We start from the raw sequence: 24507 nt of genomic DNA on the forward strand, positions 1-24507 counted from the left end.
TATCATTTCTTTGGGAAAAAAAATCATCTTGAAAGATAAATCCAAATTGTACCTTCAAATGTACAACATAAAGGGACATTTTCCTTCTGAGATCCTGCTCTAAAAAATTACTCCAGACCTGTGTCATCTTCAGGCCTTCAATTAACCTCCTTTAATTAGCATCCTCATTAGATTTTTCTAAAATAGGTAACATAACATCTCAGGGAAGCCTGGACAAATGCTTTAAAACAACATCTGTTGCTACTTGCAAGGGAAAGTTCTCTCTTCAACAGGTAGGTGGTTTCTGTACACATAGCTTTTGTTTACTGACTCCTTTATGTTGTCAGAAACATGTAAATTTAGGACAATGAGTTGTCCTCTTTAACTATGCAGTGTTGATCACACTGCAAAAGAAGGAGGTGGATCTGTGCTTAGCTTGCCCATTCTCTTCCCAGAGTCCATCTTGACACAACGTTTCTACTGCCTGGACATAAATATCCCAGTTCTCAACATATTGTTCACTGAAAAGGTTTAAATTCTTTGAGAACTCTTCAGTAAAATTGCTTTCTCGTGATGGATGAGCTCCACTGTGTGAACACCAAGGAGAAAGGCTGTTCCTAGCAAGATTCCCATGAAAGACCTGGGAATCTGTTTCCATTTCAGACATAATCAGAGTGGTACTAAAAATTAGATTTATGAGGTTAAATAGATCTATTAGCAGCAGTATGATTAAACATGAAACTGAACAAGATTCTGACTTGGAGCTGTGTGAACACTGGCCAAACACAGTAACATTTTGACATCTTATAATTTAAAAAATCCATTCTTCAAGATAAGGCAGTGTGTGAGCAGAACACAAAAAGTGCCCTTATGGTACAGGTTTTTTTTCCACTGAAATCGCTGTACTTCTCTTTTAGCTGCAATTAAACCATCACCAACAAGTTCACGGGACACGGCGCAATCACACTGGGGCCCGACGTGCTCAATTGTTCCGGTTTGCACTGTTAATAAATGCATTTACAAACTAATGCTTTCCATCTCTCCACCAAAATGTTTTCCATGTGGTGAGTGTGTTCAGGTCTGACTCTGAACTCGCACGCTGTAATACAAGGCAAATTTAAAACGAATAAAGCCATTCGATGGATTAAAATAAGTCAAGGATGAGCTGTCAGTTCTGTTGACAAAGGATTTGTGGTTTCCTACAGAAACAAACCCACATTCCTCAGCAGCGAGATCCCAGTGGCATGTACCTCTCCCTGTACTTCATATGTCCTTTTCCTTTACTGAAGGTAATCTATATTGGTGTAGTTTTGTTATATTTAAACATTATTACTAGAATGAGATAAAATATATGTCAACTCAATAAGAGCTGGCTATGTATCAGCATCCAGTAACATCACACACTTCATAGCACTTGGTACTGAAGAGTTTCCAAATACATTGTGAGCAAAGCTTCACATTGTTCTAAGCATAGGGAATACTAAATATTCCCATGTTGTGGACTAGGAAATGTGTCCTACATGATACATCCAACATCAAAGCTGGAGAGAGAACTTGACTCTTAAGCATTTATGCTAGCAGACGAGAGAAATTGTTTGCCACCTTCCCACATACACCTAAATGGAGTTTTCCTATTGATCTATTCAGTTTTTCAGCATGGTAAGTATTTGCAAATTTAACAGCTACAGCCTTAGCTTCATTAAGCAAAACATTTCCCTAGCATGACACTGGTCATAAGGAAACCTACTCTCTCAGTAACCTGACAAACTGCCCTGACACCAGTGATGTAACCCAGGGCAGAGGCTCCATGCACCACCTGCTAAAGCCTGAAGATTTGGTGGAATCTGCTAAAATAAGAAATGGAAGGGCCAAATGTATCTTTGAAGGAATCCCACTGACACCTAAAAAGAAGGAAAGCCAGCACAGTGATGCCAACAAGTTTACATCAGGGATTAATCCAGCCAGAGATCAACTTCACCTTCTCCCCTAACTACTCCACTTAGATCCATTAACTGGCTCCACAGCACCGTTCCTCTGAAATTAGAGCAGCCTCCCTGACTTTAAGGTTTCCCTCACCTCTGCTCCTAACAGCTTCATCTCAATTCCCATGGCTGTCTGGCTCAGCTTCCCTCCCCCTTCTCTTCCTTCTCCCTCCTGTCTCAAACAGCTACAATTTCATAGTTGCAAGCCACAAGCTGCCTGCACTAACTGTACACCAAGGAGACAACTGCTAGCTCTTCATGCTCAACTCTCTCTTCCCACACTCAGGCTGTGCTAATGAGCTTGGTAACCATTGCATCACCTTGGTTCTCCCCTAGTAAACCTGGAAGTGAAACATGGCAAGTTCCTCCCAGTAATCTCTGCTCACATCTCATTTGGATCTTACTTCAGGGAGAAATTGAGGTTCACTGAAATTCTCTACATAGAAACTTCTCTACAGTATAAAGATAATAACCCCCCCCAAAAAAAAGTTAAATATAAAATATTCAATTTATTGAGTATTTTCACAGCCACTCTCTGCTAAGTTTTGATATTTTGATCAGGAAACACAGTGAGTTTTATTGTGGGGACACAGACTGGGAGGAGATTTCAGGGCTTTTTTGTTCCTCTATTGATCATGTTTATGCAACCATAACTAGGTTTCTTTGTTTGCATTTTGAGTTTTGTTTTCTTCCCATGGGAAAATCCTAAAACTTCCTTGGGAGAAAAGATTCCAACTAGAATCCAGTTCTAATGAAAGACACAGATTCCTTCAAATTCCCCCTCTATCTCTCCCCTGCCAGTACTAGGCAGAGCACTTGCTTGGAAGCCAGAGAAGAATCAAAAAAGCCATAGAAAAGGTGAGCTACAATCTTCCCAATAAAACTTCCAGATGAAAGAGTACAAAACTCTTTCAATAAAACAGAGCAGCAATCTAAAACTGGTAAGCTGAGTAGCTGATACATGATGTGCCACCTTCTGTTTGAGGTCAGCATTGTCTTCATTTCTTCACTGTATTGTCCAAAAAAGACTGAATGATTGGTCTGATTACCCCTCCCAAATATCCAAACAATCATGTTAAACTGATATTTTGAGTTTGCAGTTCTAAAATATCCTGCACTTATGGTTTCAGAGAAACCCTCAAAATTCTTTCCATTGAGGCTACAGACAGCCTGAAGCTACTAATCAGAGTGGAGTTACCTTTCCTTTTCTCCACAGGACTTCAGTTAAAACAGTTATCAGGCTTGGCAAAGTGTGCCAATTAAAATTCATGGAACTTTTCTGCTGTAATAAGGGATCTGATTTTTTTTCATAGCCTGGACTACCTCTCTACAACTACCTGAAGGGGGGTTGTAAACAGGCAGAGGTTGGTCTCTTCTCCCAGGCAGCCAGCACCAGAACAAGAGGACACAGTCTCAGGCTGCGCCAGGGGAAGTTCATGCTGGAGGTCAGGAGGAAGTTTTACACAGAGAGAGTGATTGCCCATTGGAATGGACTGCCCGGGGAGGTGGTGGAGTCGCCGTCACTGGAGGTGTTCAGGAGGAGACTTGACAGGGTGCTTGGTTGCATGGGTTAGTTGATTAGGTGGTGTTGGGTGATAGGTTGGACGTGATGATCTTGAAGGTCTCTTCCAACCTGGTTTATTCTATTCTATTCTACCTCTTCATTCAAGATACTGTCTTAATGTTGACTGACAGGACAGGCACTCATGATCTGATCTCATTCTTACAAAACACAGAGGAACTGAAGGAAGAACTCCTCCCATTCCTGGACAATATTCCCTAAGAGTCTTAATCCAGCAGGAGATAAAGAAAGAAAATGTTCTCCTGGAGACCTTGTTTCACCACAGTTACCTCCACCAGTCACAAATGCTCATGCACTTGCACAGACATACTTAAATTCCCCTTGACAAGTGGCAATTAGAGCAATTGCTGGTTTGGAAAGTAAATGGGGAAATGTTTAGTCTATTTTTAACAGTCTTTAATGGAATTTAGCAGCTGCAAACAAACAGAAAGAGCCAGCAACATAGAGGAAGCCTTCTGGAGACCACAGCTTGAGAACCTCTGTGCTAATGGATCCCATCTAGCACACACACCGTGGCTCTGCTCCTATTCAGTTGTTTAAGTAATTACCTCTATGGTCACCTAGAAGTGAATTCTCTCCTGATACAAACTGGGAAAAGCCCAGTGCACAGAGCTGCTGGCAGAAACACATTGATTGGACTGGCAGAAGCGGAAGTTGCCCTCACAAAGCAGGTCATCACAGTGTACAACACAAAGGATACTGCAGTAAGAGTAAAAAATTTCCTTCAACAACATTAAAAAAATCAGTTTCATACTGGGCTTCTGTGTGTTTGGTTTCACTTTTCAAAAAAACATCCAGTTTTGCCTCTTTGGCATGAAAAATACAAACATTTCCTTCGATACTTGAATGACAATGTCTTTCACCACTGCCAGACACAAATTGTGCTCAGTGTCCTTCCCTGAAGAGATGAGACCCACCTGTATTTATTTTACTAGCACCACTACCATTTAGCAGGAGGGTCAGAAAGGCTTTTTGCAGTGTGCTAGTGACATGGGCAAGCTGACACATTCCCAGCAAAATTAGGTGTTATCAATGTTAACCAAACTCTTAAGCCTGCTATTATCACAGATCAGAGCATTAGTGGTACAAAACAGTTAAAGGAGGATAGACCTCACACCTACACCACGTTCTTACTTGTGGTTTTTATTTCAGTGAAAACAATCTTTCTCAAATTGCAGAAGGCACTGACAAATACAGAAGCAGCTCTCAGGACACAACACAAATGTGTTTAATACAACGATTCTATGTCCTTCTCAGCGACAGAGGCCCACGCTGGCTGTCCAGCAGGCAAGAAAACAGACATCTGTGAAAGGGCCTGAGGGTGTGCTGTTGACACAGAGGTGGCAACATGTCACTGCAACATCTCAGCTGGATAGGAACACTACCAGTGATGCTGCAGGTACCAGCAGCAGTGACTCCTCCAGTGCTACTGCTCTTTCATAGCTCTTGTAGGCACATTCCTTGTGTATAAAAAAAAACCTAGTGGTTTGTCATTCCTCCAAATTGCCTTATTCATTCCTAATGATTTTAAAGTACTTTGCACTTTCTTTAACATGGCATTTTCTGAATTAAGCATATTTGAAAACAGATGTTTGGGTTAAAAAACATCTGATATTAAAAACATAGCACTTCCCCCCCCCTTTTCTTCAGCACTAGACTGCTCTCTTATGGGAAGCAAGTTTATATGTATCATCTGGTTGCAGAATGTTCCTTCAGGGCTGGAGCACTGGAAGTATTTAGCAATTTCCCCCCCCCCCCCCCCCCTTTGGTCTGCTCTAGAAAACCTCAAGAGAATTCCAAGACTTCAGAACTTGCTAGGTGTCAGCAAAAGTTATCAGAAACACGCAACATGCAAAAGTCTATATTAAAAATATCCAAGCTATTTGCTATCATGAAAACATCATTATAAAAGCCTGCTCTGCAATGTGTAGTGGTTATTCTGAACTGCCCATAAATGCCCCTGCTTTTAGGCCAGACCATGACTGGGCCTTTCTGTTACTGCCTCACAGTTGTTTTCCTTCTGTTACAGATTTTAGTTGCTGGCAGTTACACTATTGTTTTTCCTTCACAGAATAAACAAAGTTGTGACTTGTGTTTGTAAATAGCTGCACATATATTTTTAGAGGTCAGCTAAAAAGTTCAGAAACATCCTCTGCAAATTTCAGACACAACATAAGCAACGAAATTAATTCTGCTAGTTAACCATTAAATGTGTCTGTGTGCTTGAAAAATAAGGAGATGGGGAAAAAAAATTAAAAGAGAGCCTTGTATGCTCCAGAAAATGTAATGGAAATGTCAAGATTACTGGGGAACTAATAGAAGTACCAATAAAAATATTCATAGGCCACAGAACCATTATTTGAAACTTTAAAATCCAGTGTCAAAAGGTCAATAATTCATATCTTTTTCCCCCCCCAACATTATTGCCTTTAAGTTAAACCACATTTCTCGCCTGATTGGAAGTAGTGCCAGAGTCCACTCCTGTGAGCCGGTCGCTAAAAAACCAGTTTGGGACTCATGCAGAGCACCTAGGTCTGCTGTTTGCAAAACGTGTCAGATCACTCCATAAAAAGAAACAGACTGAAGAGTTCTGGTAACTGCCTGACACACTAATTTATAAGATTTATGACTTTTATATAAAGGTAGGATTAGCACAATGTATAAAAATGCCAATTGCTGACAGAACATTTGCAAAAGAAAAAGCCTAATGTTTTCAATAACTAGGAAAAACAACAAGCAAGGGAGGAAAGAAAGTAGCATTTTCCCCACCCTATGCGTATTTTTTTCCCTTGAAATGCTCCATATCTGTCATCACAGCACCTTTACAAGCAAAGGCTGCTCTTCTGTCTATTACATACCTTCACTCTCCAGGGGAATACTAGTTACAAGACCTGGTTCTGGAATAACGTGGTGCAAGTTCAAATCACGTTCTGATTTTCCAGCCCTCCAACTTCAATTCTGGTCCTTAGTTCTCATGCAATGTCAGCTGCTTGCACCAGTATTTTTCAATGAAAAAGCTCAGTAAGAATTCAAACCTACTAATATGTACTAATTTGATCTGATACATATCAACACATTACAGATGTAAGTAATCACCAAGTCCAAATATATTAAGCCACATTCTTCTACTTACTAAGTCTTCCATTGTTTTAAGCAGAAATAGCTTCACATTCTCAGATGCAAAGCCTTGAGACAGTCATATGCATAAAGACAAGATCACAGTTGCAGGCTTAGGAGGAGATTAATAGTTCTACAGTTGTTATTACCAAAGATCTCAAAACTTGATCAAAGGAAATCAGATTTCTACATCTTCACCCCAACAAGAGCACTAACAGAAATCCTCAGCTACTTCTGGTAGCCATTGAAAGAGGATTCCATTGAATTTACAACTAGCCTATAATCCCCATGACACAATCTGAATGATAAAAGAATCAAATTGATTATGTGACTAAACACTGGGTAAAGTATAATTTGAAACTAGTCTTCTGAGGGTGAAATCAACTTTCATTAGAATTGGCTGTGGTTTCATGTTTATTTTCCAGAAATAAGAAGCCGTATTCATTTGCTACCATTGTAAATTCACTAAAAGCAAGTTTAACTCTAAATATCTTTGACTATCAAGCTGCATAATCAATTGCAAGGGACACTACTCCATTCTGCAGCACAGTTTATCCAATCAAGAAATAAAAACAGTTCTGTGACTGCAGTGAACAATGAACCATTTTCCAATGCTCCCTACTGCTGTAGCTCAAAACCAGGGCTATTAAAATATTGGCAATCTTCACACAGAAAAAAATCATTGGTATTTTAAGCACTCTCTCATTAAGATCTGCTCTGAACAGTTAGCTGATATGATGAGGAACAGAGCAGTGGCCTTTAATAGTCTGACAATGCCATGGCATGATATATTTGGGGGGAAATAAAACAACAAAACCAACCACCACCCACCCCAACAAAAATTCAAACAAGACATAGGAACAGCTTCAAAAGGGGTTAACCAAAGTGTAAAGTTTGCAAAGATTCTCCTAGAGAAGGCCACATATACATTTAGAGAAACTGCCAAGCAAGAAGAAAAACTGTTTGCTGGAAGAATTTCACAGGTATTTTCCAAACCTGAAGGTATGCAAGATACTTTGGATTCTGTACAAGAGCCATAGAAGTGAAATTGGTTGAACACTGATGACAAGTTACCTTTGTTCTACTTCTCACGGCATGACCAGCACTTGGAATTTTATTTGGAAGAAAGCAGATGGTCATAATGTCCTGAAAAGCTCAATTTACCCTTGAGCACCTGGAGCCTATGGCTCCAGGCTTGCAGGAGGACGTTTTGCTTCTTGACAGCAGTTCATCGATATTACTTGGGATCCAAGACTGACAGAATATTTACCTCCATTCAGGAAACTCACAGCAAGAGCAGCAATCAGGAAGACAAGAAAACCTGCAGACTTAAAAAGTGCCATATTTCTTTCTAAAAGAATCTAGAAAGCATCCTGAGAATGGCTTCCAGTCACTATGAACTCAGAAGTTTTGTCTCTAAAACATTTTGTTGTTGTCATTTTTCCACTGAAAGAAACCACGGTCAGGAAAGCTCTTGTTTATGGCAGACAGCATGCTTTACATGGAAGAGGACTCTAGGGGGAGTTGCCACAATGAAATTAACGAATTAGTGAAAACAAGTGAAAAAGGTTTTACAGATTTTCGATGCTACATCAAACTCCTGAAATCATCACCTCTGACCAAAGAGCAGCACAACTGTCACGCATGAAATGAATCTCTGCGGAATAGTCAACATAGCGCTGAAAGCAGCTAGCATTACATCCTGGGTTTGAAATCTTTGCTGCTTCACTTCAAAGCAGCATTCTCTACTCCATAACATGACAGATCACTAATTGCTTTCTTGATGTACTGTGCTGCCCTAACCAAACACTACTGCAAACTCACATCAATAGAAAAAGAAGCAAAGCAACAGAGAACACTGGAACAGGCTGCCCAGAGAGATTGTGGAGTCTCCTTCTCTGGAGACTTTCAAAACCCGCCTGGGTATTTTCCTATGCAGACTGCCCTAGGTGATCCTGCTTTGGCAAAGGGAGTTGGACTCAATCTCTGGTGGTCCATTCCAATGCCTACCATTCTGTGAAAGCATATTACACATACTACTGTTACTGGGTCAGGCTGTTCTGCTTGGAAATGTTTTAGTCACTGACACACATACCATGATACAGAGGTTAAGAGAATGGACAGAAAAGGACAATTTCCTTTTGATATTGCTGTTCTTGGAGCAAAAATAAATCAGAGGGGTTTGGGGGTTTATTTACAGCAAGTTAAGACACGTATGGAACAATAGTCATATCAAAGGCTGGGTACACTACTGAAAACAGATCAAAACACAGAAAATCTCATCTGCCATCCAGACAGCCAAGATGAGAAAGATTCTGACATCTTCTAATGCATGTTCTAATGTAATGATGTGCATAAACTATGTTAATGTTAGAATACTTGAGTACCAGGCACATTCAGGGAAATCTGGCTGAGCAACTTATCAAGGCACTGTTGGATCCCCAAAAGGCCTTTTTTTTTTAATTAGGAAATTCTACAGGAAATTAAATTAAAATGTGTTTTTCTAACTAACTGGAAGTGCATAGCATAAAAAAACCAACCAACAGAATCTATAATTTAACACTAGTATGTGCCTGCTGTCCTTATGTCCTACCAGTTCATAAAACTAAGAGCTGTTCTGCATTCAAAATGTGTTAACCAGGAATCCATAAAAGTGTAATATCTAGATTAAAAACAAACTCAAAACCTCAGTGCCACTCACACCAACCACCCACTCTTTTTGGAGTATTCTGGCAAGGAAGATGTTATTACTGCCATTGATCTGTCACTTAGTTGCTCTATCCACATTCAAGGAACTCCGGGATCCCTTTTCCAAATTCCTACTCAAGGCACTGCAGTGCATCATGAAACGTCAAGTAGCCAGTCCAAACTGAAGCACAGCATCTTGGGACAGACCAGAGCCTCCCTGGATAAATATCATAACTACTCATGTCATCACTTCAGCAGTCCAGCTTAAACTAAACATTTGGCAAAGTACCAAGACTTATGTCACTGGAGAAGAAGACATGGTTTGCAGATCTGGAGGAGCAATTGATGGACAAGGTGGTGAAGAAAAGGAGATTAAATCCCCTGTTACAAAATGCAAAGTTAAAGAGAAGAGGGTGTTTGTGGATAGAAGAATGGTGAGAGAGAGGGGGGAATTCTCCTTATGATAAAGATGAATTCCAGTAATTGACAGGATTTCCTAAGGGCAGTATGAACTCAGACAACAGCTATAAATCTCTGCTGCTGCACACACATGTACTAACTTACCTTGTTTCAGCTATGCACTAAAAAATGTGAGAGTTCAGACCAAAACAGGCATATGGGTAACAAAGCAAATGCAGAGATCTAGTAATGTTCTTAGTGGACTTCAGCTTGAAAGAAAAAAGTAGACAGCATGGCATCAAAATGTCTCTTAGAGAATGTTCATCAAGTAGAGACAACAGAAAGTGGGAAAAGCAAGTTTAGATCCAGCTAAATCACAGGTGAGTTTTAATTTCCTTTCCACAGAGCTCTGATACACTCATCCAGTTGAGTTGCCACAAATTGAAAGGCATCCAGGAAACCAGCCAGGCATTTCCAGGAGCCAGGCATTCCTGGTGTGGCCCTTGTGCCCATGGCAGGAACATCTCAGCCATCAGCTGTCCTTCAGCTTCAGGAGTGGGAAATGTCCACAGAAAGGAAATGCCACACACAAGCCTCCTCCAAAAAAATTCCTTTTGTGAATAATGTTGCCTCACTGGCTAAGGATGCATTACCAGATTTAAAGATGACATCAGGAGGGAAGGGAAAACACTTGAAAAACACCATTTAATGTGCTTAACTTTCTGCTCTTGCAGCCAAGAAAAACTGATTTCACATTCTCACAGAAGAGCTTTGATCAGATGTTGGATTCCCAGGTGTTTCAGTGCTGTGCTCTACCCACTATCCTCTTCTAATCCAGCTGAGAGGTGACAAATCATTTTCCAAGGTATCACATATGTCCACCTTAAAATTACCTCACAGGTGACATACTGGGCAAACATGCAAAGAGGATGATACCTACCCATTAACAAGCCAAACTGTAACATGCAGACACTGTTCTTCTCTACACAGAGGAAATACAGACAACAGAAGTCATTTGTTAAGTAGTTGGTGAAATAGTAGCACAAACCTAGACTGCTGAGCAGAGTGTCTTCTGATTAATATTGTACTTTATCTTACTGTGACTGAGCCTGTTATCTCTTCTCCTGCTATGGGAAGCATACTACATACTAAGGAGCCAACTGGCCCTGAGTTTTCTTAATCAGCCCAGTAACTGAGTTTGATAGTTTTCTCCTATTACTTTTGTTGACATGCCAAATAATGTTTTACACTGTGTTCATTCTGCTTAAGACAATATATTAATTCATTAAGCAATTCATAGGAAGCCCAAAGGAAAATAAAGATTTCTTTGAAATGCCATAGACAAGATTAATTGGAGAGATGGGTCTGAGACTCTAGAAAGCAATTTGATTAATCCAACACAAACTCCTTAAAACAGGCCACATGAAATGATTTATCAAGCACATTTTGCAGGAAGCTGGGAAAAGTCCTTGCTCCACAGATGCTATTATTCAAGATCTTGGTTTGTAAAGCACTCAGCAATAGCTGAAGCATGTGCATAATAAAAATCTATACATCTAAATAAAAATTTACCTCACTCTACAAAGGGTTATGATAAACTATTCACTATCATAACTTCTAACACATAGTCAGCTGGCCACCAGTGGAGTCATTATCCCAAGCTTCCCCAGCCTTTAGTAAACCTGAATTAGCAGGACTCCACTCTGCTCAGGATTCATAACTTTGAACTCAGAGTTAAGGCCTTATAAAGCCACATATGGCTCATGGGCCTTTATTTGTCTGGGTTTTTTTTTTGTGGCCTGGGGGAAGGGAATCTTGTTTCTTAACATAAACCACATCAGTAACATCATTCTTTGTACAACAGAAGAGTGACATTAACCACCTTGCTGAAGCAACTGAATCCACAGCCTTAAGGTAGTACTCCCAACAATCAGGCACAGGCTAAACTGGAATGTAATCTGCCTCTATTCTAAATTGTTCACTTCTCAGAGTATTTGAGGCAAAAAAAAAGTTCATAAAGTATGACACACATAAAAGAAGAGAGCAGATTTTAGCTATCAGTGGACTCTTCCCTAAGGGAACAGCCAGAGTAAGAGCTGATGCCCAAAGCCATGTGAAATGCCCCAATGATGTGTTCCAGAAGAAAAACCAAACAAAACAACATTAAAAAATCCAAACCACAAAAATGACCACACTCTATCTTTCTTCTTTACTGACATCAGCAGGGTAAGAAGGTTGGCAAAGTAAGCATCTACTGGAAACTGAAACAAACAACAAAACCCCCACCGCAAACTGAATACCACAAAAGGCAAGGTAATTTGAAGTTACTTCAGAAAGACAGAGAAATGGACAAGTTGTTTGAATCCCTGTGGGAAAAGAGCAGGAGCTATTTGGGAAGTCTGACTAATACAATTTGTGCAGCTTAAAACTGGAGACAAGTAGAAAACTTTTAGACAAAACAAAAAGTAGATATGGATTTTAGCAATCATGTAGTATAATAAAAATGCTATGAGAGTCATTGGACAACGGCCTGACCGCTGAAACATGAAGTTGCTTTCCTCATGACAGTCCCTTGACTGCCAGGCAATGAATAGGAAGAGGGGGGGAAAAACCCACCCCAAACCAAATCACATTTTCACACAATAGAACTCTTCTGTCTGGATAGCCATCTTTAAACAAATCAAGTTATTTTGTAGCTTGGTTTTTTATCTCCATTCAAAACTAAAATGGCAAAATTTACTTTTAAAAATAGAATTACTCATATATTATCTACACCTAATGTGAAACTTTGTCAACTAACAAAGTGGAGTCTTCTTGCTACTTTCAATTTCATATGTAGTTGAAATGGACCATGGCTTATTAATAGTGTGTGGTATATATACAAAAATAAAAACATTAAAATAATGTAGAGTAGAAAAGATGAAAGACACAATGATATTCTATTTCCCTTTGGAAATATCTACTTGAAAATATACCTTAAATATTTTACTATTTTACAACAGTTTCGTTTCCATTAAAATGTCTCAATGTTATGTTAAGGTCTCAAATCCATTATTCTTCACATATCACAACACCCACAGATTTGTGCCTCACGGACAATGAAAGCACTGCCTAGGAGAGTATGTCTGAGTACAAGTGATATCATGGGAACTACTATTTATTACACTACGCTGAAAATAGGTTGTTAAATATTTCAGCCTCTGAACAAGAGCAACATAAATATTCCACAATATTGCTAACAAGGATTTCAAGAGACTTTCAACCAGAACTTTCAAAACAAATCCAAGATGTCAACGTAATTTAGTCAAGACCAATAAGATGCACGTAGTTTTACATCAAAAATTCACAGAACTCTGCTGATTAATTGGAAACCTTCTACTGTCCCAAGTCTTTCTCAAAAGGAAGCCAACATGCACAATCATGGTTCTGTTGCTTGTTTTAAATCAATGCTAATCTTATACTTTCATTTTTAAAGCATAGTCTGACGTTCATCAGCTGAGCCTATCTGAATACAGCAGCCTTAAGATACAGTGGTGATGAGGAAAAAAACCCAAACCCAACCCTCATTGGCATGAGTTGCATAGCCCTTGTCACAGCCCTGTCTCTTCCCTTTACTAAGGTCTTGTACCACTACTAATTAAGGAAAAGCCCACACTGGGCTGGCTGCCCAACAGCCCTCTGAATCTGCTGTACCACAGCAATTGCCTGGCCCTGCCTTGTTTTGGCTGGGCTTCAACCACACCTGGACCCATCACAGGCTTTTAGCATTACCCAAACCCTGCTATTCTCCTGGGGATTCTCAGCACTCACAGCAGGGAAAATCTGATCAAGATGGCTTCTGAGTGCTTTGCATTGGCAGAGATGGGGTGAAGCCAGAGGAAGGGAGCTAGCTATGGAACAGAGACGTGTGTGTACTGAAAACAAATACTTGCATCAGAAAAGCCTGAGGAAATTACAAAAATATTCTTCTCTGACTTCCCTCCAGAGATTCATCACAAACACTTTTCTGGAGAAGCACAATTAGTTAGGAACAAAAAGAGACTGCTGGTGACTGGCTGCTCTCCAGACACAGCGATGGAGCCTCTCGGAAAGGGTTAACAACATTTCACATCTTTGCATTATATTTGTTCATTCATGCAAATTACATAATCATTAATTGCCAGGAAGAAAAATCCACTGCCTGCCTTGCTATCGTTCTAACACATTATCAGTTTCCACTAAGAAACCCACAGTTGGATCAGCTTTCCATTATGAAACACAAAAGGTTAAGGACCACCTCGAGAAGTTTCTCCAACTGCTTTTTCTTTTTCCAAAAACACAAATAATTACACTGGGGCTTAATGTTTCTTTAATCAGACGGCAGCCATTTGTAAAGGCCTTGTGCTTGTTAACACTTCAATTATATAGCCACCTAAGGTTTATACACACTTACCCTCCAATTCTTCTGTGAATTAAATGTAGAAAAGAATGGAAAAGGAGATACCAAGAGAAACAGAAGCGTAGACTATAAAACTGTAACAGTAGGTTGGATGTATATTCCCATCCATTTATACTAGATGGTGGAGTAGTCAGAGGGGAAGACTTCACATCAAAGGTCATGCTTTAGTTCTGGTTTTAGGGTTTTTTCCTCAAGCTTTCAATAAAAAAAGGCAGAAGAAGAAAAAAAGGCAAAAAGCAAAAAGTGGCTGTGCTAATGTAACAGCCATATGTTATACTGTTAAAGAGGTTAGCCCAGCTTTCACAGATTCTTGAGTTCAGCTACAGCTTGCTTGCATCTGGTCTTTGTCTAGATTTATTAATAGCATGGCAAGAAATCTAAATTATGCAGCAGTGTCACAGAGATCATGCAACATACATTCACTCTGAACTAAAGCACAACATTCAGTTGAAACACTTTAATAGGCTTCTTTAAAATAAAGCTGGACAATGCAGCAGAAAATACATTTGAGAACAATCCTGCTTTGAAAGGCTGATGAATTAGATGATCTAACCAGTACTTTCCAGCTATGTTTTCCACGACCCATTTAATTTTCTGTTATCTCATTGTTCCAGTGCAGCATCCAGGCACTAATCAGGGATTATCTTTAAGACCTAGCAGCCCAGAGGTTTGATGAGCTGCCTCCTGGGCAGTTCAAAAAGCCAACTGGGAAATATAAAGCATCCTCCCCTTCACCCTTCCCACCACTGCACCTGCACTGCTTTGCACTCCAGCAGCACTCCTCTGTCCAAGCACAACCCAGCCCACATACAGGTGCTGCTAAGTGAGACAGGAATATTTCCAACCCTTTCCTTTTCTCTCCAGAGTTTATGAGCATGGGAGATGACGTTTCCCTTCCCATCCCCTAGGACATTTTCCACAGTAACAAATGAAGGAGGGCTGGCAGCACAGTTCATGACATGTAACATGGCTGCAGGGATGTCTCAGCCCCAAAGGCTTGCTGGCTGGCACACTCCTCCTGCACACAGACTCCTACCCTAGGAAAGACTCTCCTTGTTCCTCCAAAGATCAGCTGTTCTGCTAAGGGAAACCACTGTTAAAAACATGCTTGGTGGACCACAACAGACACTCCATGAGGCAAGCAGGCTACACTTGTTCAAAGCTCTGTTTCACACACAGAAGAACTTAATCATTATGTCCCCATAGTCTGCTAAAGAGCAGCCTCGGGCATGCTACTTGAGACTTCATGCCTCCTACCCACACTAGTCATGAAAGGCCTGGTTGTAGCTCTGGCTTAAAGCATCTAAACCATGCTTAGAAAAAGGCAAACTTCAGCTGTCCGTGGACAGACTGTACCATAATAATTCATCCAGACCTGATGTTCAAGAGCCTGGATCCATTCTGTCTTCTTCAAAATGCACAGAGAGCTGCAAACACACAACTAAGAAGGCCAGAAAGTGAGTCTGCATTTAGGAATAGCTCTGGACTTGCATCTCACTGGCAAAGACACCCTTCATTGCTCCCAGCAATACTAGCTAACAGACACTTGTATGAAAACCTTCATCACAGCTTTGCATTGTATCAGCTTAGCAGCATCAAGCCCCTGACACGGAAGCTAAGGAGAACACAAACCATGTATAAAGCAGCCCAGTTCTGAGCTTGTAAGAAGCAAAGGTGGTTCACGTGTAAAGGCTCATGCTAGTGCTTCAGCCAAGATGCCTGGGAAGTGCTTAAACCACAAGTGACAGAAGAGCTGAGAGTTGCCAGAATCAGGAATTGAGATGCTACAGCCATGGCAACGCTGCCAGAACAACTGGCAGACAAAGCCAGGCATGTTCCAGCAGAGAACTGAACGGCCTGGTGGAAGGATCCAGTGGCCAGCAGGTAATCCTTCCAGACCTAGTATTATTATTACCAAGAGTATGTATGCATGAGAATATGCACTGCAGCACCTGACCTCTGACATCTTTTCTGAGGCTGGATGAAAACTTTATTTAAAATGTTGCCCCTGTGAAAGAAAAAAGAATCTTTTAAAGCCTCCTAGATCGTTTGTTACTGCGCCATCATGGAACAGGCATGAAAAAGCAACTCAGTGTCAGATATTATATTACTGTTATTCTCCATGTGCATTACACAAAGCTCTTGTATATAGGTAAAAAACAGGATTAAACATCCTGGATTTCACATTACTTCAAGATGAGAGGAAAGGCTAGCATTTCCAAAGGTCTGTGGGGCAACGGGGTGGGAGAAATGTTTTTATGGCAGAAGGAAGTCGCACAGCCTTCCTTCCAGCTGTAAGGCAGGCAAGTGCACAGTGGGAAATGGAGGAGCAATGGTGCAGAGCCAAATAGCAGAGAAAATGAAGTACCAAAAAACCAGCTGAGTTGGCATGTAATCTAGTTTTCTTCTGTGAAGTACCTAGAACAGTTTCATGCCAATATCCTGTGTTCATCCCAATACATTTACTGTACACGTAATCTTCAGAGAACTTTCCATTGGAAAATACCATGGACAGCCAAATGCTCTTCTCTGATTCCTCCTCTTAATTCCCAATGGTAAGAGTTCTCCTATTTAAATGATTGCTTCAGATTTGATGGAACTGCAATAAGTACAAATGCAATAAATTCACACTGACTGTCAGTTGTCAGTCAAGACAGCCTGTAATGAGGATCACAGCCTTCTAGAACCACATGGGAATTGTTCTTCAGTTCAGATACACACAATAACAGGGATAATCAACTGACAAGCCTAACTCATGGCAAGGTGAGCAGTTTGACCTAACTGGTGATTCTCTGTGCTTCTGGAAGAATTTAGTATTCTCCTTTACAGAAGGACATGTTCTATCATTTGATCTTCCAACCACAAAAGCAAACTCTGGCTGTACATTTCCCCTTAAAAGTAGGGATCATTGAAATAAGTAAATTTAGGCAAAACAAAAGCAAATTGTAATGAAACATGAAAGAAAGATTAGTTGGTTTGGGGTTTTTTTCTTCTAAAAGCTGTCTCTTAAAACTTTATTAACATCAGCAAGTTAAACACAAATGCAACCCTGGAAATACTTTTGTTATGTAGAGCTTCAAAGTGAAACTTGCAAGAAAATTTGGTGCTTCATTATCCTGAGAATTCACATTTAAGGGAAGACAGTACCTGTATGCAAAGTTAATGTGGAAAACAACAGCAATGACTTCTTAATCTTTGCTCAGAATAGAGAAGATGACAAGACAGGCTGAAGGAGGACAATCATGACAAAGCTATCTCCACAACTGCAGAGCCTTTTCCTGCTCCTTTGTTTTGCAAGTGGGAGACAGAAAGGTCCTTATTTCAAGGGCTATAAGAAGAAAAAGCTTGACACCCTTGAAATTTCAGATAAATCAGGCCTGAGAGTCTTCCCCTGTGAAAGCTTCAGAGCACAGACAAGTGTATCAAAGCACATTCTGTCAGTTGCTTTTACCTCTAGCTGTCTTATATACAGATCAAGAACAAAATCTTGGTCTCTTTAATACATTTGTTTTATCTGTGAAAGCTCCCTGATTTTGTTACTTAAATCAACCCAATGCTCTGAGTCAGGGAAAATCTCCAGCTAACATTCTGAAAGCCTTTCCAGGCAGGTGGTGTGAACTTACCCAGAAATCCATCTCTGACCCAGCATCACTGCCAGGTGCTCACCTGATTTCATACAGTGTCATTTCCAAGAAAAAATTACTCTGGAGAGCAAAGATGTCCAGGTTCTAAGAAGTTCTCTTCAATATGGTGGAAAATATTCAACTAATTAAAAATACTAATTAATAAATTCCTCAATAATGGTAGGCATGCATAGATTTTCAGGTATTGCCTCCCTTGGACCCTGAACATTGAACCAGTGTAATTTAAATTTGGCATTCTCCACCTCAGCATGGGAACAGGCTTATAGCCCCAATTCCTAGAAACCATTAAATCTACAGAACTCAGGAATGCATTTTAAATTATATAGCCCCATTATTTTGATTGGAAAATAGCCTTTCACTGCCACTGATCCACTCTTCAGCAAAACCAACCAAAGCTCAAGAATTAGATGGGAGTACTGTATAGGAGTTGTTATTTACTCCCTCACATCAATCTGTGAAAGACTGACTGATCTTTTGTAGTTCTTTGACTTTTGGTTTATCCCTCTCTTCTTTCCTAAGAGACAACTTTCTCTGTTGTGGAGCTTTCCAGTGGTGCTTTCCAGCGTGACTTCCCACAGTTATTCCCAGATCCTGTTTCAATGGCAAACCAATTCACATAGAATAGGTCACTTCTGCTCAGCATATTAATAGCAGTTGTTAGGGAGTTTTGTCTGTTCTGGTTCCCTCTGATGTTTAACAACATCCTGTCTATCGCAAGACTTACAAAGGTAAGAAATGGCAACAATCCTTTTATATTATCCTAGAGTACTTTTAGCATGCTGGTTCCTTGCCCCTAACCAAATATAAAACTTTGTTACACCTATTTTAAGGTCCCTGACAGAGGTAGCAAATGAGACCTGCCCTGCTCTGAAAAAAATCAGAAAGCAGTGCCTAAGCCCCCTAGAGAAGGCTCAGCTGCCCGCTAAGCACGGAGTGACATCATACATCTCTGCTAGGAGATGGTACCCCTCAGCCCTCTCCTCAGACTATCATCTGCTGAACAGCTTTCAGCCGTGTTTGAAAGCACAGCCCAATTCCATCACTGCTTTAGAGTTTAAATAACTGTGCAGTAATCTCTCAGGTCTATCTCCCTCTGCACAAAGGTTGGCATTATGCTTTTCATGTTCCATTACTTGAAATACCTTCTCTGCTACACTGGCAATAAGGAAGTGGGCAGAAGGTCTAAGGGGTTTGAAGCACTGCTCCTTTAGTCACAGTATAACACCTTGCCTCTTCTGATAACATGCCTTGACTTCAGTTGCCTTCTCCTTGCTCAAGTCCATGCCAAAATCTAGTGTATGTGTGTATATATATATTGAGAGAGTGTATTATACTCACTTAGCAACATTTTCCTCTCTGGCTCTTTTCCACACATGTCTTCATGAAAGTAAACTTTCTGGCAGCACTTTTCAGAGGCAAGCAGCACCACTGTTATTCCAGTGCCTCAGTGCTTCATTCATACTGGAGTCAATTATTCTGGAAGCATCCTTGTGATGTCTGCCTTGACAGGTGAAGCAAAACTAAGCCACTGTGGACAGTATAAGATTTTGAAGAAGGAATTAGATGACAAAATAACCTAAGATTTCAATATATGCTGCCACCTTGAAGAACTTACTTCACAAATTTACACCAACGATGTAAGAGCAAAAGTGGGAATTAAACTATGAGCCCAGTTTCCTCTTGTGATGCAACACCCTCATGCCCCAGTTGCTTGGAGAGAAAGACAAATCCATTAAATATGGGAAATCCTTCAGTCACAGAAGACAGCAGTTTTCAGAAGCTAGATATTAAATCAGGTTTTAACACTTGACTGAGGTGTTTTCTTCACAGACACCAGTGACAGAAAGCTCTCTAAACCACAAATTTCCTACACTTGAACACAGACAACACTCTGCCCTTTTATCTAAAACATACTGGCATACACACTTCAGACCCTATTCCAAGGAAATTCAGATCTCTTCCCCCCCATGGAAAAGTTGATAAAGTTACCCCTGTAGGAGCAAACATTTATGAGTAACACTCTTCTAAACCCAAAGAAAGATACCTATGCTCTGAAATATGTCCCCACCACCCAAACTTTGCACAGTTAAAAATCCTGCAATAATATTTTGTTCTGTCAGTGCAGACTGTGAGCTCCTGACTCCTGACAGCCACCTGAATATGAGCCAGCAGTGTGCCCAGGTGGCCAGGAGGGCCAATAGCATCCTGGCCTGCATTAGGAATAGTGTGGCCAGCAGGAGCAGGGAGGTCATAGTGCCCCTGTACTCTGCTCTGGTTAGGCCGCACCTTGAGTACTGTGTCCAGTTCTGGGCCCCTCAGTTTAAGAAGGACATCGAAACACTTGAGCGTGTCCAGAGAAGGGCAACAAGGCTGGTGAGAGGCCTTGAACACAAGCCCTATGAGGAGAGGCTGAGGGAGCTGGGATTGTTTAGCCTGGAGAAGAGGAGGCTCAGGGGTGACCTCATTGCCCTCTACAACTACCTGAAGGGTGGTTGTAGCCAGGAAGGGGTTGGCCTCTTCTCCCAGGCAACCAGCACCAGAACAAGGGGACACAGTCTCAAGCTGCACCAGGGGAGGTTTAGACTCGAGGTGAGGAGGAAGTTCTTCACCGAGCGAGTCATTCGTCATTGGAACGGGTTGCCCAGGGAGGTGGTTGAGTCATCGACCCTGGAGGCATTCAAGGGGAGATTGGACGAGGCACTGGGTGCCATGGTCTAGTCATGGGGTCTGTGTTAATAGGTTGGACTCGATGATCCCCGAGGTCCTTTCCAACCTAAGTGATACTGTGATACTGTGACTCCAGCTACACAGCACCTGGGCAAGAAAACCAAGGTGTATGCATCTGGCAGGACGTTAGAACTCGGGAGTAGAGTGAGAGAGGTTTAAATTAAGTAGGTCTGCCTGAGACAGTCACACATGCTTCTGTGCTTCTCCTCATATTACTGCAGTTCTATAAATGCCACTGTTGAAGTACAAGAAGTTTAACAGAGTTCAGGAGACCTCTTTTGGTTTGATTTTGACATGTTTGGACAGTTTGTATAAAGGCTGCTCTTGTTCCATTGGCTTATTTTGTCTGCTTAGAAAGCCTTCTTTGAAAGCATTATTCTAGCCCTTCTGTAGAAATTCTCAGGCTTCTTAAATCAGAGAAGGAAATATAAACTGTCTGAAATTTACATTTACAAATCTGTAAACAACCAATTAACCACCTCTTCCACTAAGCACTCCACTGAGATCAGCAGACTTATTTGCAGCTTGCATCACTGTAACACTTGAGATAAAACGCAGTGAATGTCCCCCTCTTCAGGAAAAAGCCATTTCACTGAGATTTCCATCTTCAGTATTTATAAACCCCCTTCTCATCTCAGTCAGCAGCTTTGCTGACAGGCTCTCAAGCCACAGGTGCAAATGAGAAGAAAACTATTAAGTTAAAAATATGAGACATCTACTCATATTAAAATATTTTGCTGGTGGGAATTTCAGAAGGCCAATGTCAATTTACCTTACATGTTTACGTTACTATTTTGTCTCTGGGATAGTTTATTATTGAGGGTAAATGTTTGGAGGACAGAGCTTTTTCCTAAGTAACAAATTACAGTTCTTCTGGTTGTTTACACTGAAAGGTCAAGACTGAACCCTCTGTTTGGAAGAAGAAACACACTAACAGTGACTGTGTTCCTGAAGTACCTACATTTTTGGCAGTCCATTCATATCTTGGGAGGTAATCCCTAGCAAACATCACATTCAGCAATCCCTGTACGTCCCCACTCAGTGGGAGTCAGTGAGGATGAAAATATAAATACAGCAAAAGACAGAAATGAATCATGAGAAAGAACAGACATGCCAATGACATCAGCCTACAGCTACATCAAAAAAAAAACATCCACAAACACTAAAGACCTCAATTTGTCCTACAACTTGGGTCACTGAGTACAGCCTAGACAGTGTCATGCAACTCCAACTAACCACACACAGCCTAGCCTAAAACTAGTACTTTCAGCCATTGATTGCCATGGCAATCAAACCCTCTAATCATCAAAACTGGCTTTCCATCTCCCTGAGTATTCTCCATGCCTTTTGATGCATCTTTCACTTCACAGACACAGGTGACTTGAACTGCACTAAACGCAGTCTTGCACATGTGGACTGAAATATTTTGGGAGGGTTAAAATTACTCCATATTTGTATTGGAAATACTGTGCTTCATTAGTCAGGATGCTGGTTAGTCTTTCAATAACTCCATCATATAAATGACTGTAAAGATTCAGAAATAATCTCTACATCCATGACATGCAATCCGTGCTACTAGGTGTCTAATTCTGTCCAGACCATCCAGGCCTTCCTATGTGGTACTTTATTCTTCTTTTACTTTAAGTGCCTTCAAGATTTAGTTTTAAACAAACAACAACAGAAACCAAGTACGCACTAATCTCTATAAAATAGTTTGTCTCATGAAACACAAAAAGTTTAGTTTTCCACAGCTACCCACAAGAAGCCAGAAAAGCTTCCTCTCTCCTCAAAATCAACCCCTGAAGAGGGGTGGAAGAATACAGCACTGCCCACTGAGTGCAGAGTAATGTTTCAATAATTATGTCTTCCATAGGGCAGACACTGAAGTTGTAAGTAATGAGATACATGAATCCCTTCAATTTGTGAGATGTATGAAGAATTCTGAGAACTCAGACCTGAGACTTCAGATACATGAGATTTCCTTCACCACCCTGGGTGAAAGATGCCCAGTCCTCATCTCTCTAAGCTCTTCACCTTGCCTTGATCTTCATTATGACAGCAACTTGTTAACACATCTTTGCTAGTTGCTACCCTCTCATTAAGCTGCCATAACTTCCTCACTAGGAACTGAGATGGTGTTTCTGTATATACATTTTTAATCATATTCTGGTCAATCTCTATCCTCCTGTCTCTTCATACTTTGTTCTCTTGGCATAGTTACACTTGGCTAAACAAAATTTTGCAGCTGATTCCATTTTCTTTCTCAAGATCTGAAACAGCCCTAACTTCTGAGAATTCTTAGCATTTGAAGAACTTTCTAGGTCTTGTAATACAGCAGAGAATAGTTCTATACCATCCCATTAACAAGTCTACCTGGCATCCAAGATTGATCTTCTCCAAACTCATTAATCCCTTTGTTAACTTCTTCTAGAGTCTCAACTTACTGTTCCTAATACCTTTCCTGAAATGTTTATTCATCAGTCCTAATAGTGATTCTAACAGTTCTCACCCAAAGCATTTGCTATTAACTTTTGTGTTGTTAAGTTCTTCAGATTCTTCTTGAGAAGACCTTAAGAAGTCCTTCTTTCACTTACACTTACTCCTTTGTTTCAGTGACTCCTTATATTGAAATCAAACTGAAGCACCTGTGAATGACCTTAGTTATCTTTCATGATCAGTTCTGTGCTGTCCTCTCTACTTAAAATAAGCAACTGTAATTTTTGACTCTGTGACAATCTATCCAAAGAATGTTGAAAATTTGGCTTTAAAATTAGTACTGTCTTGTGGAGATGCAAAAACCTGAAGATCAGCAATGACCCTTGGATAAATGCAACTATGAAACACACTTTTTTCTCCTCAAAATTCTTCCACTGTTGCTTAGTAGGCATCCAGAGGTCAGGCTGGAAATGCCGATGCTTCAAGGCCAGAATACTTCTGATTTCATCCATAGAAGAGCAGACACTGGAAAGCTATATGGCATGTATGCTTTTCGTGCTTAAATGCTGCAGTGTGTTTCTCAAAATATTTGAACAAGTAGGGAAATAAATCTCTGAAGTGGAAAGCTAATAAACATTCACATATGCATTTTGCTCATCTCTGAATGTGGTGGTAGTTTAGTTATTCCCTTATTTATGCAGCGGGACAAAGATCAGGAAAGATCATCAGCAAAAAAAACTATTTGGCTGTCTGTTGACTTTCTTTACTCCTGGTTGTTTAACATTTGTTTCTAAGGTTATAACAAATGGTTCTTTTCTGCTTGGTAGGAAAGTAGGACGACAGATTGTGGGAAGGAAAGTGTGAGCTGTATGGAAAGAGAACAAGAGTAAGAGGAGGAGAGAGTGACTAATCCAACAAACCTGTTAATAGCAAGTGAAGAGCAGATAATGAAAAATGCCCTCCCCTAGCCCACACCACCATGTCACACTAGTGAAGTTCTATGTAGAACTTAATTCCAAGAAAGTGCAGCAGCTCTGCCCTTGGCAGGGAAGTCCATTCATTACAATTGTTATAACAGTTTACAACATTCATATAACATGAATGAGCCATCCAAAATTAATCTAGAAGGAGAAAATAAGCTAACTTTCCTAAAACTGAGGATACTGCAGGAACAAAAGCTAGACTCTCCAGATATGCCATACCAGACCAAGAAGTAACCTACCTGCCCCTTTCATCACAACAGACACTCAAGAAGAAGGCATACAACCCCTGCTGGCAAATAGCTACAACAAACCTTATGCATCTCGAAGATGATCTGCATTGAAATAAGACCAAGAACATGGGGCTACCTCTGGGGAAAATTATTTAAACAATTGCAGGCTGTGTCCTCTCCTCACCAACTGTTTCCTTAGTTTCTTACCAGAGAAGATTTGAGATGCCAGGTCATGAAGGAAAAATTCCTCTCAGAATTGAAACACAGAATCTCTTTATCATTTTGTCTTTTACTCAACCCTC

This window comes from Melanerpes formicivorus, unplaced genomic scaffold, assembly GCF_026170545.1.
Source record: "Melanerpes formicivorus ecotype bairdi unplaced genomic scaffold, bMelFor1.0.p_v2 SCAF_150, whole genome shotgun sequence".
Lineage (NCBI taxonomy): Eukaryota > Metazoa > Chordata > Aves > Piciformes > Picidae > Melanerpes > Melanerpes formicivorus.